This window comes from Balaenoptera acutorostrata, chromosome 17 (assembly GCF_949987535.1).
Source record: "Balaenoptera acutorostrata chromosome 17, mBalAcu1.1, whole genome shotgun sequence".
NCBI classification, from domain to species: Eukaryota; Metazoa; Chordata; class Mammalia; order Artiodactyla; family Balaenopteridae; genus Balaenoptera; species Balaenoptera acutorostrata.
This window is the reverse complement of record NC_080080.1, coordinates 63,086,813-63,104,682: the sequence shown is the minus strand read 5'-3', so window position 1 is coordinate 63,104,682 and position 17,870 is coordinate 63,086,813. Positions and strand designations below refer to the sequence as shown.

The 17,870-nt window shown below is 40.1% G+C and overlaps 1 protein-coding gene across 1 annotated transcript in view; it reads left to right on the top strand.

The window, feature by feature from the left end:
* The first annotated feature begins 2,267 nt into the window (after positions 1–2,267).
* Positions 2,268–17,870, top strand: part of HNF4G (hepatocyte nuclear factor 4 gamma) — a 132,975-nt gene continuing 117,372 nt past the window's right edge. The window contains exon 1 of the mRNA XM_057531659.1: positions 2,268–2,443. The gene's annotated coding sequence lies outside the window, so the exon portion shown is untranslated. The remainder of the gene's footprint in view (positions 2,444–17,870) is intronic.

Here is a 17,870-nt window from a genome sequence, read left to right as displayed (position 1 = left end):
GCGATTCTACCACACATCGATGACCAACTGATCATCCAAAACCGAACCCACTGCCATCGCGAATTGTTAGCAGTGAAATAAACTGAGACTATTAAACTAAAATATGGTTTCTCTGCTGGGAACAACAGATGTCAAGTGGCATTAAAGCTTCCGTGAATGGGGATGGACAATTTCTGACTTCAGACTTTTCAGCGTTTTATGGGAACTGTATATTTTGGCAAGTAATAAGACAACCTTCACCATCCAAGTATCTGGAAATATTTTAAAAGAGAATGTCAATAGGTGATCTTTAAACAACACACCTGTGAAAGATTTGCATAATAAATACAACCCGTTAATTGTTACTCTTCTGCCTCAGCTGTCTGTGGAGGGTTTCCTGGAGCTGACGTGGACAGAGGCCGCTTTCGTGACATGGTTTGCAGACCACGTGGGCAATGAGGACCCAAAGAATGTGTTTTGCTCAAGAAGGTCGATTTAAAGAAAATAGTATCTGATCTCTCCCTTTTGTTCTGATTTCTAAAACAACCAACTACTTGTTTTTAAGACAGCCTTTCAGCAAGAGATTCAGAAGGAGGAACCTGAGAAAGTTTAGTAAACCCTATCTAAAAAGAAAAAGAAAAAATACCCAGCCCTTTGATCTCCCTGGCATTTTTATTACAGTCTTAAAATAACCGCCACCCCCCTGGTCGGAAAAGAAAAACCTTACGGGGGCTTCCCTGGTGGCGCAGTGGTTGAGAATCCGCCTGCCAGTGCAGGGAACACGGGTTCGATTCCTGGTCCGGGAAGATCCCACATGCCGCGCAGCAACTAAGCTCCTGCTGCCACAACTACTGAGCCTGTGCTCTAGAGCCCGTGAGCCACAACTACTGAGACCACATGCTGCAACTACTGAAGCCCACGCGCCTAGAGCCCGTGCTCTGCAGCAAGAGAAGCCACCGCAATGAGAAGCCCGCGCACTGCAATGAAGAGTAGCCCCCGCTTGCCGCAATTAGAGAAAGCCCGCGCGCAGCAACACAGACCCAACACAGCCAAAATAAATAAATAAAATAAACAAATAAATTTAAAAAAAAAAAAAAAAAAAAAAGAAAAACCTTACGGATTAAGCAACTATTTATCTCATGAGGATAATTACTTGTTTGACGAGAAGTCATTCATTCCTGAAACCACGAAGTTAAACTGTTGAGATGTTTTTAAAAGCCACAGCTTCTGGCTATATTGCTTGGCTAACAAAAGCCTGATCCAGATGACCAGCGCATCTCAGATGGGTCTGAGCATCATTTCTCAAAGTCTAAAGTTTGTGACGGCTCCCAGGCTATGGGAGGGAGAAAGGAAGCTTTCCATCAGATACATATGTAAAGAGGTACTGACTGAAGCCACAGGTGGCTGGGTTGGCTGGGAATGAAAAACTGGTCTCCCTCTACTTCCCGGAACTCTAGCAGCGCAAGGTGGTCACAAGCCTTAGGGCAGAAGTTAACCCCAGCGGCCCAAGGTGCGGTTTAATGAAATGGTTGCGGCTTCCCCTAGTGGTGTGGCCGCAGTGCTGTCCCTAGGAACCTATTTAATTCCCTTTAATAATACTTCCGGCTCTTTTCTGGACCTCATTGGCTCGGAATTATATCTGCATTCTCGGGTCAGAAGGCTTCTCCGCGCTGCCGCTTTTCCAAACGCGCTGGCCGAGGGCTGACACCGCCCTAGGCGAGGCGTGAGCCGGGGCGGGGAGGAGGACGGGGCCCGCGTCGCGGGGGCCGCGTTTGGCCTCAGGCCGCGGGCGCGGAAGCTGGCTGGGGGCCCTCCAGGTGCGGGAGGCGCGCGCGCGCACGAGGGAAGCCGGCTCGAAGGGTCAAGCCGCCCGGCGCCTCGCCCTGATGGTGGAAATTTAGGCATGCGGCGTGTGGCAGTTCCCGCCTGGCGGCCTCCGGGAGGCCCCGGAAAGCCGCTACGGTCCACGCAGCCTGGGCTCTGGGACTTGCTGGCGCGCCCGCCGGTCGCCCTGGGGCCTTGGGAACAGGGAAATGAGCGCGCCGAGGCGGTGGCGGCCCTCGCTGCTTTCAGTTTTCATTGAGACTGCTGGTTACTGTTTAACATCCCCACCCACGTTTCAGTTTGTTTAGTAAATCGACCGGACTGTGAGAGTCAGGCCGCTGCTTTGTCGCCATTGAGCAAAGCTAATATTCTCCCAGCATATGGTCTAGAGTCTTTGCTAGAGATCGGGAAAAAACAAACAAACAAACAAACAACAACCAAATCCTTAAGCCTCTTCTCCCAGATCACCCCGCCCACCCCTACCTCCCACCTCCGCGCTTTCAACCTACTTCCCAGGCTGGGAAAAGTGCTGCACAGAACCCCGCTGCTGGGCCGGGTGGGGGGAACCTGCCGCCGGGAGATGCGGCGGCTGCCGAGCCGCTGACTGCGACGCAGGAGCTCCGGGAGCGGCTCCGCGCAGGTAAGTTTCTCGGCCCGAGCCCCGCGACCCGGGGCTGAGCCGGAGTGCGCCGTCCCCGGCCGGTGTTGGGCAGGAGGAGGCTTGGTGCCCCTCAGGCGGCTGAAGGAGGGACGCCCGCCCCGGGAGGGGCTGAGCCTTAGGACCCCTAGGCCGGACGAGCTGGAAAGGAGATACCCCGAGGCCTCCCACGGCCGGAGGTGGAGGGAGGAGGAAAGGGCCGGAGGAGAGGCAGCGGGGGGCAAGCGCAAGCCATTCACCCAGGAAAAGTAAAACAAAAGTTGCATTTGTTTGGCAGAGAAAGTTTTGGTGTCTGTCGGCGGGTCACGTGGTTGCCAGGTCTCTGGGGGCTTCGGTGGAGTTTCTTTTCTTGTGTGTGGCCTGGGGCCAGGCTAGGGCTTTGGGATATCTATGGACCGCGGAGGTTTGTAGGGAGGTGCTTGGTCCTGAAGCATCACCCCAAGGCCTTTGCTCCGGTCTCAGTTTATGCCTCTTCTCCCTTAGACGCATTTGGAGAGTGGGCACCTTCCGATGCTGCTGCTGGGGGGATTTTGTGAAATATATACGTGTACGTCTGCCTGTCTATACTTACATGGACATAAGTATATATAATTCTATTTAAGTCACTTTGGCTTCCTTTGGGAAGAACTGTCCTTCGGAAGCTTGTTTAAACAATGTGCCAGTTAAGCAATAATCACTCCCTGTCTAACGGGATTAACCCAGCACGTGATAAGATCTTTGAATTGAATATAATGGGCTTCATACCTGATGTGCTGTGCTTCTAAGACTTGCTCAAAACAGAGTCAAAGGACCCCTCTCCAACAAGCAAACAGTCTTCAGTCAGCTTTCATTTGAGGTCAAGGGCTAGAGAATGCAGACTACAGAGGCTGTACACTTAATGGGATGTCCTGAAAGCTAAACACCTCATGAAGAGTAACATTTCCTGCTTTTGTTTTGTTACTTTCTCCCTCCTTTCCGTTCTTTTTACATGTATCTTCTCTCTCGTCATCGTTACAATATTCTTCCCTTCCAGCTCTCACCACTTTTTTCTTATTTATTTATTTATTTTTGGCTGTGTTGGGTCTTCGGTTCGTGCGAGGCCTTTCTCCAGTTGCGGCAAGCGGGGGCCGCTCTTCATCGCGGTGCGCGTGCCGCGCCTCTCACTATCGCGGCCTCTCTTGTTGCGGAGCACAGGCTCCAGACGCGCAGGCTCAGTAGTTGTGGCTCACGGGCCCAGCTGCTTCGTGGCATGTGGGATCTTCCCAGACCAGGGCTCGAACCCGTGTCCCCTGCATTAGCAGGCAGATTCCCAACCACTGCGCCACCAGGGAAGCCCCAACCACTTTTTTCTTAATAACCTTGTTATCCCCACACTTCCCCCTGTTTTCATCTTTTGTGTACTCTGCTATCAGTCAGGTCACGTGATCTGTTTATTGTGAGTTTGAAGTCAGTGACCTAGCAGGATTGGGCTTTTCTCTGGTACCAACTGGGGGAGGAGGTGGAGGAAAGCAAGGTGGCCAGTGGTGGTAAACTACTTATTTTTCACTTTTCAAAGTGGAATGGAGGTTGAGAGCTGTTTGTTCTCTTCTTCCCATTCCTCCTAAGCTCCATTTATAGGCCTACAAATAGGGAATATTTCTCAACATGCTTTATGAAGGTAGTACAACTTTTTAACGAGAGTGTGTCTCTTAAGATCTCATGAGCATTTTATTCTGCAGTTGTGATTACAAGCATATGGGACAGTGGAAATTAATTTTGGGGATTGCTAAGATTTATTTTTAATACCTGCATGCAAATAATAACTTTATTTGAGTTCCCCGTTTCTTTTGAAAATTCTTGTTATTTTTATGAATTCTAAAAGTACTACTTGCTTATAAAACAACATGAAAATTATAGTAAAGTATAAAGTGAACCCCCTTTCCTATTCCACTCCATATGTGTAACTACCATTGATGGTTGGAGTTGTGTGCTTTCATGGGTATAACCACAGGAATTTTTCTTTCATTATTTCAAAAAAAATGGCTGAGCCTGCGCGTCTGGAGCCTGTGCCCCGCAGCGGGGGGGGGCCGCGATAGTGAAAGGCCCGCGCACCGCGATGAAGAGCGGTCCCCGCACCGCGATGAAGAGTGGCCCCCACTTGCCGTAGCCGGAGAAAGCCCTCGCACGAACCGAAGACCCAACACAGCCAAAAAATAAATAAATAAATAAATAAATAAAGTAGCTATAAAATGTGGATGCTGTGTTACAAAAAAAAAAAAAAAAAAATGGATAATGGTTCATATACCAGTATTCTGAAATTTATTTTTAATTTAATATTTCTCAAATATGTCTCTGTCCGTATATGAAGATTCTGTTTTGAATGTATTTACCCAATGTAACCAGCCAGCCAATATCCCCCAGAATATTCACTTGGATTTTCCAATTTCTTACTATTACAAACAGTGATGCAGTGTATATCTGTGTACATTAGCTCTGCCAGGGTACTGCAGAAGATTTATTCTGAGAAGAGAATTGCTAGTTCCAGGGGGACATTCACTTTAAATTGAATGGATATTGCAAAGAGCCTTCCTAAGTACCCACAGTGTATTTACCATACTCTTGCCAACACTGGATAATAATGATCTGTTTAAAATGTTGCCAATCTGGTTGTTGAAAAATGGATTTCTCATTGTGGGAGTTGGATATTTGGAAATTATATAAGCCAGTCCTGTAACATCCTACTTCGAGAGCTTGAGAATTTTGCTTTGAAAATATAGTAATAAAGTGGAAAACAAGTTAAATGCATTTTAAAATGCGGCCTTATTTTGAGCTTGTAAAAGATGCCACTGTATTAGTTACTATCTATCCATTTACTGAATGGCTGGAGATACTGATACATGCTGAGTGAGAATTTCTATGTTGCAAACATGTGACTCCGGTGTGCCTAGTGGTTGCTGTAGTGATTTTGTGGCTCTTGACTTCACATCCTTGGGAATAAAATCACAATTTTAAATGACGTATCATAATTTTGGGTCCTTAGGAAGCTGTAGAGGCAAACAAAACAGCTGAGGGTACAATGATACATCCTTGTAGAATCACTTCTCTCCACCCTCCCCATAGGAACTTTCACCTCTTGGTATTAATCAGCTCATACATAGACACATGGAATGCTTCAAATATGCCTTACTCCTACAGTTGAGAGAGCTATTTATGAATATTAATAATATACATATTTTAGCTGAAACTTACTGAATCCTTAATATGTGTTTCGTATTGTTCTAAACTATTTATATGCATTTTTTTCTCTTAGATTCTTTAAACAAATCTATGCAGCTTATACTAATATTCTCCCCATTTTCAGATGGGAAAAATGAGGCAGAGAGAAATTTTAAAACTTGTCTAAGGTCACACATCTACAGGGGATAAAACTGGGAATTCAAATCCAGGCACTGTGGCTCTAGGCTCTAGAGAGTAACCATGGCATCTTCAAGAAGTCCTTGGTTGTTCACTGCCCAGGGCTGCCCAGCTGAGGGGGATGCGAGGAATGGTACCTGGGTCGGACTCCACAGTCCATGCCATGTCCCCTTGTTCTTGACTGAGTATTCCTGGGAGAAGGTACTTTTCTAGGTCACAAAATGTCTGTAAGGGCTAGCAGGAACCCTGCTCCTGATGTACCAGGAGCTCCATGTATACATATTTGCATGCTTATATAAGTACCTTTGGAACTCAATACTATCTCGCCCATTCATCATAGTTAACCCTTAAAGAAAAAAACTCCCCTACTACATATACTTCCTACCTTGTATTTAATACATGAGGAGACAGAATGCTCTCTATATGGGAGAATTAGCTCATAGCTCCTGATGTTGTGTTGCTGTGAAAACCTTTGGTTTTATCAAGATAACTTTCTGGAAAATGCATAGGGAATTTATTTTTTTTCTTTTTTTGTAATTCTCTTAACATTTTGGGGGACATGACGGTCTTTGAAAATGACTATCTCATGGGCTATAAGCCAAGAAGGACTGCTTTGTTGTCACATAGGGACATTTATATTCCTGCCCAGCTATTTACTATAAGGGGAGCAAAAGCTAAGGCACTTGGCCAAGTTAACCTCACTGAGGCCCAATTTCCTCATTTTTGAAGTGTATGTGATTATAACATCTATCTCGTAGAATTGGTATGATGATCATATATGCTAATGCATGAAAACATTTAGAACAATGCCTGGCATATACTGAGTACCCACCATGTATCTTGTGTAGCTGTTGTCGTTGTGATAGAATGAGATAATTCATCTACAACACTGCTTGATTGTTGTTAATAAGTGTCACCCATTTTTTATTGATCCTCTCTCTAGAGAAATTCTACTTATGTACACAAACAAATTACATAAGACTTCAAGAGTTTATGGACCCCTAGAGACCTGGCCAAGCCCTCTAATAGGCCTCGGAGATCAGTGATGAAGAAGAGAGACATAGTCCCTGACTTCATGGAGCATTTAGCTGAGCAGTGTAGACAAGGATCGCCTTGAGTATAGTTCAGTGGTTAGAACAGGGGCTTAGGAATCATCAAAACCTGAGTGCAAATCTCAGTTCTGCCCTCTGCCAGCTGGGCATCCCTGTGTGTTACTTAACATTTTTGTGCCTCAGTTTAAAAAGTTTTAAAATGAGAATAAGTCTTTACCCTTAAAGTATATGTGGATTAATTCTTGTATTCTTTAAGCCAAGCATTTTATTTATTGAATGTTTGACCCTTTCTCTGCACTATAGTTCAAATATAGAAGAATCACATTTATATATGATAGCAAAAAGTTGACATAGACATCTAGATAGTGTGTCCCCTGTCCCCGTCTCATTTAAAAGTATCTGCTGAATCTGTTAATAGCATCATCTGGGCCTGGTAATTTAGTATTTTTTAATATTTTGAATCTTTGAGTACTGTTCCTCTAGGCTTGCATACTGTATTGTACTTTGCTTGTGCTCCTGGCTTACTGAAGATTGTGGAATCTGTCCCAGTATTTTTTTTTTTTCTTTTGCATTTTGTCATTTCAGACATCATGGCTAGAGTTTGCAAATAAAGTCTATATATTAATTTAGATGGAGTGTAATTATATGCACTGTATCAGATGCCCAGAATACAGGTATAAATAAAGCAGTGTCCCCACCCTCAAACACAAATAATCTACCTGGAAGACAAACACATATAACCGTCTATAACATAGGGTGATAACTATTGCATTAATACAGTAGGTAGAAATACAATGGAAAATAGAAGCACAAAAGATACATTTAGCTTGAGTGGCCTGGAAAGATTTCATGGAGTAGTTAATGATTTTTCTGATTAGAACTTGCTGAATAGAGAAGAATGAGAAATTTGTTTGGGGTGGAGGAGATGACATTTGAAATAAGTGGAATGGCAAGAGATGAATTGGGAAGGAACACCGGGCCAGATTCTGACAGTCTTGAATGTGGGTGACAAAGGTTTGAGCAATGTCCTCTAGGCAACAGGGAGCCATCAAAAGTCTGTAAGCAGGTTGGGTTATGAAAGTTTTCTTTTTCTTCTTCTTTTTTTTTTTTTTTTTTAAATTGATTGGCAACATTTTTGAGGATGGATCAAAGAGGGACAGACAAAAGACAGGGGAATAGTAGGAAGATTTCCCAATTGTCCAATGGAGATGTGAAGAGGATAGCGTAGAATCTAGTGACGTTTTGAAATTCTTTAAACTGGATTTAAGAGCTGTAGAATAAGGAAGATGAGGGAATGTGAGGGATTGAAGCTGACCTTAAATCTTTAGGATTGTACAGGAAGCTTTGATTTGATCCTGGTCATTATAGATTTATAGTTTTTCAACTATTATAATCCTAAAAGTTGTACACGTTTTAAAGCTTAGTTTGTATGGCAAAAGTAAACCTCATTTGGCCATTTGAGCTACATTGTCAAGTACTTAGGAAGAGGATTGTTTCTCTAGTTTGGGCTAATTTTCAGCAAAGTAATGACTATTTTTAATCTGAATTTTTGCAACAAACAACTGTTCTCCCTTCCTGGTTAGTCTTAACCCCAATCAGTTCCCATGATAACAGAGTGCTACAGAGAAGACAAATCTGATCATTATTTTTTTCTTCCATTTAAAACCATTTGTTCACTTCTTGATGCCCGTATCATCAACTCCAAGTATATTCACATCACTAGACCCCATGTGACTTGGTCTATGATTTCCACTCCAAGCTTCATCTCTCTTTTCTTGACATCCCTTACTTTAGTCTTTAGCTGGAATAAATCTCTTCCAGTTCCTCAAATGCACCATGCTCTGCACCTTCAAAAGTGCTGTTTCTACTGTTTGGAAAACTCTCTGCCAGTGTCACCATCATTTCCCCCCTCTATTCTAGCGAGCTTCCACTTATCTTGCAGGTCTTTGCTCAAATACCACCTTTCCGGACCTCCTGACCCAATATACCAATTTAATTGTATCTTGTTCTTTCCCTATCATGATACTTACCAACTTCATCACACACAGTGGTTGCACGTTTGATGATGATTCTCTTTGGCTTGAGTGTTAGGCTTCTGAGGGTAAGAAATGTATTATTCTTGCTCATTCTTTAGTTGGGCATTTAGTTGAGGCTTAATGAGCATGTGTTCACTGAATGAATGAGTATCTGTAATGGAAAAGGAAGGTGAAATGCCAATAATAGAATTAAAACATTTGTTGAGAAGCTAATTTTCAAGCACTGCATTCTATATTGGGGATTAAGCAATGACTGGAAACAATTCTCTCCTAAGATTTTCATGTCTGGTTAGGGATATGCATTAAAGAATTATTACTCACTATGATAAGGGCATACGTTGAGTACTGGAGAAGGATTGTAGAAACCCAACAGAGAGCCCACTAACTTTTCCTGGAGTAGGTTACGTAAGAGATGACATGTGAATTCTTTATTTTTAAGTCAAGAGGGATATAATATATTGATATTGAGATATAATTACATTGAGATAAGTATATTGAGATACAATTTGCATTCAGTAAAATCCATCCTTTTTAACCATACACTTCAATGAATTTTGACAAATGTATGCCATTGTGTAATCACTACCAACCACGATGAGGATATAGAACCTTTCTGCACAACCCTCCTCCTAATTCCCTTGTGCCCTTTTGCAGTCAGCCCCTTCCACCTCTCCCCAACAACCACCAGTGTGATATCTGTCCCTAGGATTGCCTTTTCCAGAATAATATATAAATAGAATCATATAGTATGTAGCTTTTTGTGTCCTGCTTTTTTCATTTCATATAATAATTTTGAGATTCATCCATCAGATTCATCCATCTTGTTGTGCTTATCAGTAGCTTATTCCTCTTGAAAAAAACAGATTTATGAGGTACAATTGACATACAATAAACTGCACATATTTAAAGTGCATAATTTTAAAAGTTTTGACATATGTATATACCCGTGAAATAATCACCATAATAAAGATAGTGAATGTAGCCAACACCCCCAAAGGTTTCTTCAAGCTCCTTTGGAAACCCTCCCTCCTTTTCCTCCCTGTCCTCTGTCCTGAAGCAACCACTGCTCTACTTTCTGCCTTTGCAAATTAGTTTTCATTTTCTAGAATTTCTTATCCATGGAATCATGGAGTATTCTTTTGCGTCTGTCTTCTTTCATAATTATTAGCATAATTATTTGGAGATTCATACATATTATTGCATCAACCAATTGTTCATTCTTAAAAAAATTTTCTTTTAACTGAATGCTAAAACATTGTATGGATATGCCACAATTTGTTTATTCATTCACCTGTTGACGAACACTTAAACTGTTTCTAGTTTTTGCTCTTAAAAATAAAGCTAATCTGAACCTTCTTGTACAAAGACTTTGTGAGGATATATGCTTTCATTTGTTTTATATAGTTTCCTAACAGTACAAAAGCTAGATCTTATGGAAGAAACAGGTTTCCGAAGTAGTGGTACCATTTTATGTTTCCACCAGTAGTGTTTGAGTTGCAGTCTCTTCACGTCCTTACCAACACTTGGTATGGTCAGTCTTAATTTTAGACATTCTAAAAGGTAGATGATGAGATTACATTGTGGTTTTTATTTGCATTTCCCAGATGACTAGTGATGCTGAGCATCTTTTCATGAGCTTATGTACCATTCATGTATTTTCTTTGGTGGTTCAAAACCTATGCATCTGCACCCCCTGTCCCACCCATCTTTCTGTTTTATTTTACTTATTTGCTTATTTATTTGGCCATGCTGCACAGATTGTGGGATCTTAGTTTCCCGACCAGGGATCGAACCCAGGCCTTTGACAGTGAAAGCATGGAGTCCCAAACACTGGACCGCCAGGGAATTCCCCCCACCTATCTTTTAAAAATTAAGTTGTTTGTCTTCTTATTATCAAGTTGTAAGTGTTCTATGTATATTATAGCTACAAGTCCTTTATCAGATACAGGATTTTAAAACATCATCTCCCTATATGAATTTAGTCTATTGTACAAGAGGTAGGATTTGACTGAGAGAAGAAGAGACTAAAGGATATTCTAGTCATAAATAGGAATAGCATGTGCAAATAAAAAGGTTGCTTTTGTGGTTTCATGAGGCTCCAGTGTGTGGTAAAATAGGAAAAGGTGGTGGAAAGTGAGTTCACAAAAACAAGAAGCCTGAAAGTAGAGAATTTTTGAGGTCATGCTATGGAGTTTAGACTTTTTGTGTGTGTGTGAGCACTAACATTAATAAATATTTATACAATAACAATATTGATACTAATAATTGAGTTTCACAGTTTATAGAATTCTTTCATATGCACAATTTACAGTGTTTCCCTCTACGTTATTTAAGTCCTGTGACAAATATGGGAAGACACTGAGACTTGGAGATTAGTGTACACAATATTAAGTATAGGTTTTGGGGTTTTGAGCAAATGTCTTTTTGGCTAGTGTGTGTGTGTGTAAATTTGCGTGAGAAAGAGTGACAGCTGGGTTGGTCTGCAGGGGCAGAAGAGCACTTACCCAGTTGGGCAGGGGACAGTGTCCTGCTGAGCTCTGGTAGATGTACAGGAGACCCTGATAAAGGTTGGGGAGTATAGTTGTAGTACTTTAAAAATGATCATTCACAGTTAACGTAGAATGTTTAACAAAAATTCCAGAATCTCAGAGGATTTTCTGGACTCTGTGAACTTTCTTTCAGTTGTCTTGATTCTAGATGAATAAAGTATTGCATGTGTTCTATGTATTTGTTAGTTAATTTGCTAAGGGAAAAAAACCGGTATAATCAAGTTCTTTATTTTTTTAATTTTAACTTTTTAGTTTCTCACGGGAAGTTCAAAGATAATGAGAAGTTTTCAAATGTAATCCTTTGGTTCCATATATTCTGTTTCCATTGTTCTGCTCAGTACCCTGCCCTCTTTCTCTCTGCCATTGACATGCACTACTCTATTCTTACCTCAGGTCAACTTCGTAGACATGAAAAAAGTTACATGCTAAACAGGCTCACAATTTAGGAATTAAGTCTTTCTTTTTTTTTTTTCTCACTTGCAGTTTTTGAAATTTCCTCATTTGCTCCTTTTTTGTAAATTTCATCCATCCTTAACTCCCATGGGTTCTTTTCCTGGTGAAAGAATTGAAGCATTTTGAATATTCAGTTAATTATAAATGTGTGTACATTGCTATCTTCTTTTCAGGAGTTATGAATAAGTACTAGTTGAAAAGTTTCTCAATTAGTAATTATTTAATAATGAAACATCTTGGGAAGCAAGGCTTACAATTTTTAAAAAGTCTAGAGTGTTTTAAAAGATGATTTTCCTTTCTTGGTTTAGTTGATCAGCTTCTTTCTGGACAAAGATTCCTACTACCTGAAATTATCCTTATTATGAATACATTAAACAGGAAATGTAAGTATATGTATACCTAGCATATGTCATGTATATTTAACTACTTTCCATTACCAAGTGACTTATGAATTTTAATAGTCATATTTTTCTTCTATTTATGCATGGATTCCCAGAAAGTTAATACTTGCAAAGTAATTGTCATCTAAGTAGAGAGTATTTTTGATATATGTTCTCAAACTGCCTTAAACTCTTAAATTGTAAAGGAGAACAAACAATATACGTGCCTAGCGTGTAGTTCTTTTATTTAAACCTAAAACAATTGTTAACAGCATTGTGGTTTTCTTCCTATGTAAAGCACATATTTTGTCTTACAAGTGAATTCAAAACCTGACATTTCATTTTGTGAAATTGAACTGATAACTTGTATATTAGAAATGAGTAGCTATCATAAAAATGCATTATTGGTTAAAAAGGGTTATAATTCAATTAGGCAAGAGTTTTTGAGTATTATGTGCAAGACATGTAGTGGCTTAAGTGATGTAAAGAATAAATAGAATCCTTAAGAGTTTAGCAAACTAGTTAGAGATATAAATACAAAAAATAATTCTCATTCAGATTGGTTTATGGTGTTATAACATACAAACCACTTATTCCAGGATACACATATATATATATGTATTCTTATATGTGTGTCTGTGTGTATATATATATATATTATTTGCCCACAAATAATATACATAAATAATATATACTAGTATATACACACGTACATACACATTTGTATTTAGATTCTAAATGTATGAGATGCTTCATTCCAAGTTTAATTGAGCTAAGTAAAAGAGCTTAATCAATCTTAATAATAATATGCTATATTTTCCATTATCTGTCATAAATGTCTTATAGTTAAGTATTATTCCTTGAACAGTTTATCAATTTTAAGCAAAATAAATAAAAAGCAAAAGAGAAGTAACTATCAAAGCTAGTGAAGCTAATTTCAAAAACAGAGGAAAATGGGAGCAAAATGTGGGAAATTAATTAAAGCTGGAATTATATAAATCCATTTCTATAAAAATATATGCACTGAAGAGATTCCATAGTTCCTCTTTTTGATATAGTGTATTCCAGATATTGGGAAAGCCCAGAGAACTTACCTCAAACATACATTTTTTTTTTTCTATTGGAAGAAAAAAAGTAAATAAAATATTTCTTTAGGTAGGTGTTTTAGTTTGCTGGGACTGCCATAACAAAAACCACAGATTGTAAGCTGGGACGAAGTGAGAGAGTGGCATAGACTTATATATACTACCAAATGTAAACTAGATAGCTAGTGGGAAGCAGCTGCATAGCACAGGGAGATCAGCTCGGTGCTTTGTGACCACTTAGAGGGGTGGGATAGGGAGGGTGGGAGGGAGACGCAAGAGGGAGGAGATATGAGGATATATGTATATGTATAGCTGATTCACTTTGTTATACAGCAGAAACTAACACACCATTGTAAAGCAATTATACTCCAATAAAGATGTTAAAAATTTTTTTTAAAATTAAAAATTTAAAAATTAAAAAAAAAAACCAAATAAATAAATAAGGAAAAAAAGAAACCCACAGATTGGGTGTCTTAAACAACAGAAATTTATTTTCTCACCGTTCTGGAGCCTAGAAGTCCAAGATCAAGGTGTTGGCAGGTTTGGTTGCTTCTGATGCCTCTCTCCTTGACTTGTAGATGGCCATCTTCTCACTGTGTCTTCACAGGGTCTTCCCTTCGTGAATGTCTGTATCCTAATCTCCTCTTCTTATAAGGACACCAGTCATATTGGATTAATGGAGGACTCACCCATAGGAACTCATTTTATCTTAATTCATCTTTAAAGCTCTATCTCCAAATACAGTTATATTCTGAGGTACTGGGATTTGGGACTTAAACATATAAAGTTTGGGGGTTGGGGAGATACAATTCAGTTCACAACAGCAGGGTAACATAAAGTATTTAGTCTTATTACAGCCTTAGATATTCAAGTCTTCCTTATGGCTCATGAATATTTTTTGTTTTAGACTCTAAATTAAATCAGTTAACTGAGTCCAAAACCCAAGTCATTCATGTTGATCTCTAGAAAGGCTTCCTCTCTCTCTTCACACTTACCTCCATCCATACTCTGCCACTGTCCCTTTAATGTTTCCTCCCTTTTGATCAGTCCCTCTGGCCAGGACAAATGGCAAAAATTGGTATGGCTTGAGATAATATCTAGATTCAGTGAATAATATATAGAAAGAAAAATCTTCTGTGAATAATCTAGAGATATGTCTGATATTAGAAACCTACTATCTGTTTCATAGGTTCATCCTATTTCCCCATCTTGACCTCTGAATAATGGTGCACTGTTTTGGTTAAGTAACAGTAGAGGGAAGTCCTCTGGGTATGCATGTTTGTGTCACTGAGACTACAGAAGTCAAAGAACAATGCCAAATTAAGCTGAATTCCAAAGCAGGGCAGATAATGTGTTTGCAATTTTGGAAAAACATTTAAAAGATATCTTTCTTTCAGGCTTCTCTGCTGTGTCCAGGGCGTTGTATAGGCATTTATGCGTCACCTTAATTTATGAGCGTTGAGTTTCAGTAAGAAGTGTAGAAATTATACAGAAATATATACAATAATTCAGAGGCTGTTAAACTGTATATTTCTTGAGTTAATGGGAAGGAGACATACAGCACAGCACCATTCATGCTGATAGCAAAAGTGCCGAAATGTCAAACCAATTCTGAGGGACGCTCTCTATGGCCCAATCCTCTCTTCCCTGGTTGAGAGAGATAAACACATACAGCCTTTCAGGTTCAAAGGGCACTTTCTGCATTTGAAGTTATGCGTTAAACAGGTTGTTTCAGAGTTTCTCAGGTAGAATCCTAACAACTCAGATTTCAGTAAAATCTCCATGATTCACTCTCGCAAAACTTTAATTTCACTGACAGTATAATTGCAAATCATGGGCGTTTGGAACTGTTAGTCTGTTTTAAAATTGTGAAAGATTAATTGTATCAGTAGTATGTCTTTAGCCATCTTGCGATAAATATCTTAGGAATAGTCAGCTCATTGATTTAGAGAAAATTATCAGTCCTGGTATGGTATGATGTGTATAAAGCACTTCAGTCAGAGGGAGTTAGATAGTAGACTGAGCTACTGAATGACACTTGACAAGTTATTTAACTTTTTGTGCTCTATTTTGCCCATTTCTAATCTGAGATAATACACCTACTATCATAGGGTCCCTGAGAATCTTAAATTGGACAGCATATATAAGACACCACCCAGCACCATTTTCTGGTATTTGGCAGTGGCTTAATAAATGGACATAGCCTCTCTTTTCTTCATGATTTATAATCTCCTCTTATGATATTGGAAATAGATATTTTAAAAGAAAACCCTTTTAATTTTTTACTTAAACCAGAAGCCAGGAGTTATCCTTAATTTCTGTCTTTTCCTTACACACTCGACCTAATTTGTCAGTGAATTAGAGATCTGCCAATACTACCTCCAAATGAGCCTTGTGTATTTCACCTCTACTGCAGCTACGTCATCCAAGCCACAGTCACTGCGTACCTGACAACTGCAGCGGTCCACTCACTGCTCTCAGCTTCCGTATTATTCCCTTCAAGGGTGACCTTCTTAAAATACAAATGAGAACACGTCATCCCCCTGCTTCAACCCATCCAATTGGTTTTCCATTGTACCAAGAATAATGTCCGGGCTCTTCATTGTGGACTCTGAGTCATTTGAGGTTCTGGGCTCCCCCTGTCTCTCTCACTCTTAACCACTTGCAACTCTCCCTTACTCCTTGGGTTCTAGCCACATCCAGGTTTTCTCAGTTCTCAAAAAAAAGCCAAATTATTTTTCATCTCAGGGCCTTTGTCCTTTGCCCTTTACTCCTTCCAAACTCACCCCCACCTCCCATACATAAACATCACATGAGTATCTTCATCCTTTACTTTTCAGTTTAAATGTCACCTCCACAGAGAGGTTTCTCAGAGTTTCCTCTGATTTGTAAATATGCCTTCTTCCATATTTATTGTTGATTGGAGATAATCAAATCAGTTCAGCTGGCTGGGAGGTCTTAGCAGCAGAAGCCTGGGTGGACGTTGCAAAAAAGGGTAAAACAGAAGGCTAGGAGAGCAAGAGAAGAAAGGAAATCAGGATACTAAATATTTAATAAGGTTAAAAAAAAAAAGTCTGGCATTCTTTATTCTACATATAACTTGAAAACATATTTCATGACATGATTTTTTTTTGTTTGGATTAAGATATAATTATGACTAACTGCTAGTTTAGAACTCTAAAGCAGCACTCTGCCATAGAAATATAATGCAACCCCATATGTACTTTTAAAAGTTTTTGCATCGCCACATTACAAGTAAATAGAAATAAGGGAGAGTAATTTTAATAATCTCTTCCATTTAACCCAGTGTATCCAAAGTATAATCATTTCAACATATAATCAATATAAACATACACGTTATTAGAGGTAGTTTACATTGTTTTTCATAGTAAGCCTTTGACCTCTGGTGCATTCTTTCAGTTTAATAGCGCGTCTCAGTTCTTACTAGTCACAGTTAAGTGTTCAATGGCCACATTGGTACCTTGATGGTCAGTGCACATTTAAAGGTTATTCAACAGCAATTTCATCCATACCCCTCTTTCATCATCTGGAAGGATTTTTTTAATTGAATTTTGGGACAATTTAACTTTGAATTTTTTTTTTTTTTTAGAGTAGATACATCCGCTTTCTGTTTTCAAGGATTTTTTAATAAATTTGTGAGAAAAGTATTCTCTCACCTTTCTGAAAACACAAAACCTATCATTTCTCTCTTCATTATGTTTGAAGAGAGGTACAGTTGACGGGGCTCAGTTTACACTGCAGAGCTGGTGAGGCTGCTAGACGTCCTGCTGCTTGTAAGATTCAGCCGTGAGGCAGTTTACATGGAATTGGCACATGCAAGGGCTTCTCCCAGTGGAGCAGGCATCGGATTCACCTGAGAGCCAGTGGTCCTGCAGAGGAATGGGTCGCACTCCCAGAGATTTAGGCTCAGCACATCTCGGGCGGGGCTGAGAATCTGCATTTCCAGGTGCTGCAGCTGGTGGAGGCTGTTACCTGCAGAGATCACCTTCCCTCCCCACCCCCGTCCCCCCTTCCCAGTGCTTGTCCCATTTCCCAGAGCCACACTTGTCATTTCTTCATATGCCTGGTGATGCCTACCCTGGAAAGCCTGTTTTCGTCTGTTTGTTTCTGTTTGTGTGCGTGTTGTGGCGGGGGAGCTGGGGGAGATGGATGGAGGAGGTCACCTCTCCGTCCATTATGATGTTGTATTCCACCTGGAGAAAGAGGAGCAAAAGAGCCTGAGAGGGGAGGCAAGAGAGAACCAAATACAAATTTCAAAAAGGAAACACTTAACAAAATGCCACTAAGATCAGGGGGCACTAAAAGCTCCTGGTGACTATTTCTTATATTTTACCTCTTTTGCTTTGAAGGGTGGGGGACAGTGTCTACGGTCTAGGTTGAGATGATAGACTTTTACTGAAGCAATAATAGTTCTGTCAAATGAATACTCAACCCGAAGTCAAATATTTTCCGCATTGTTTT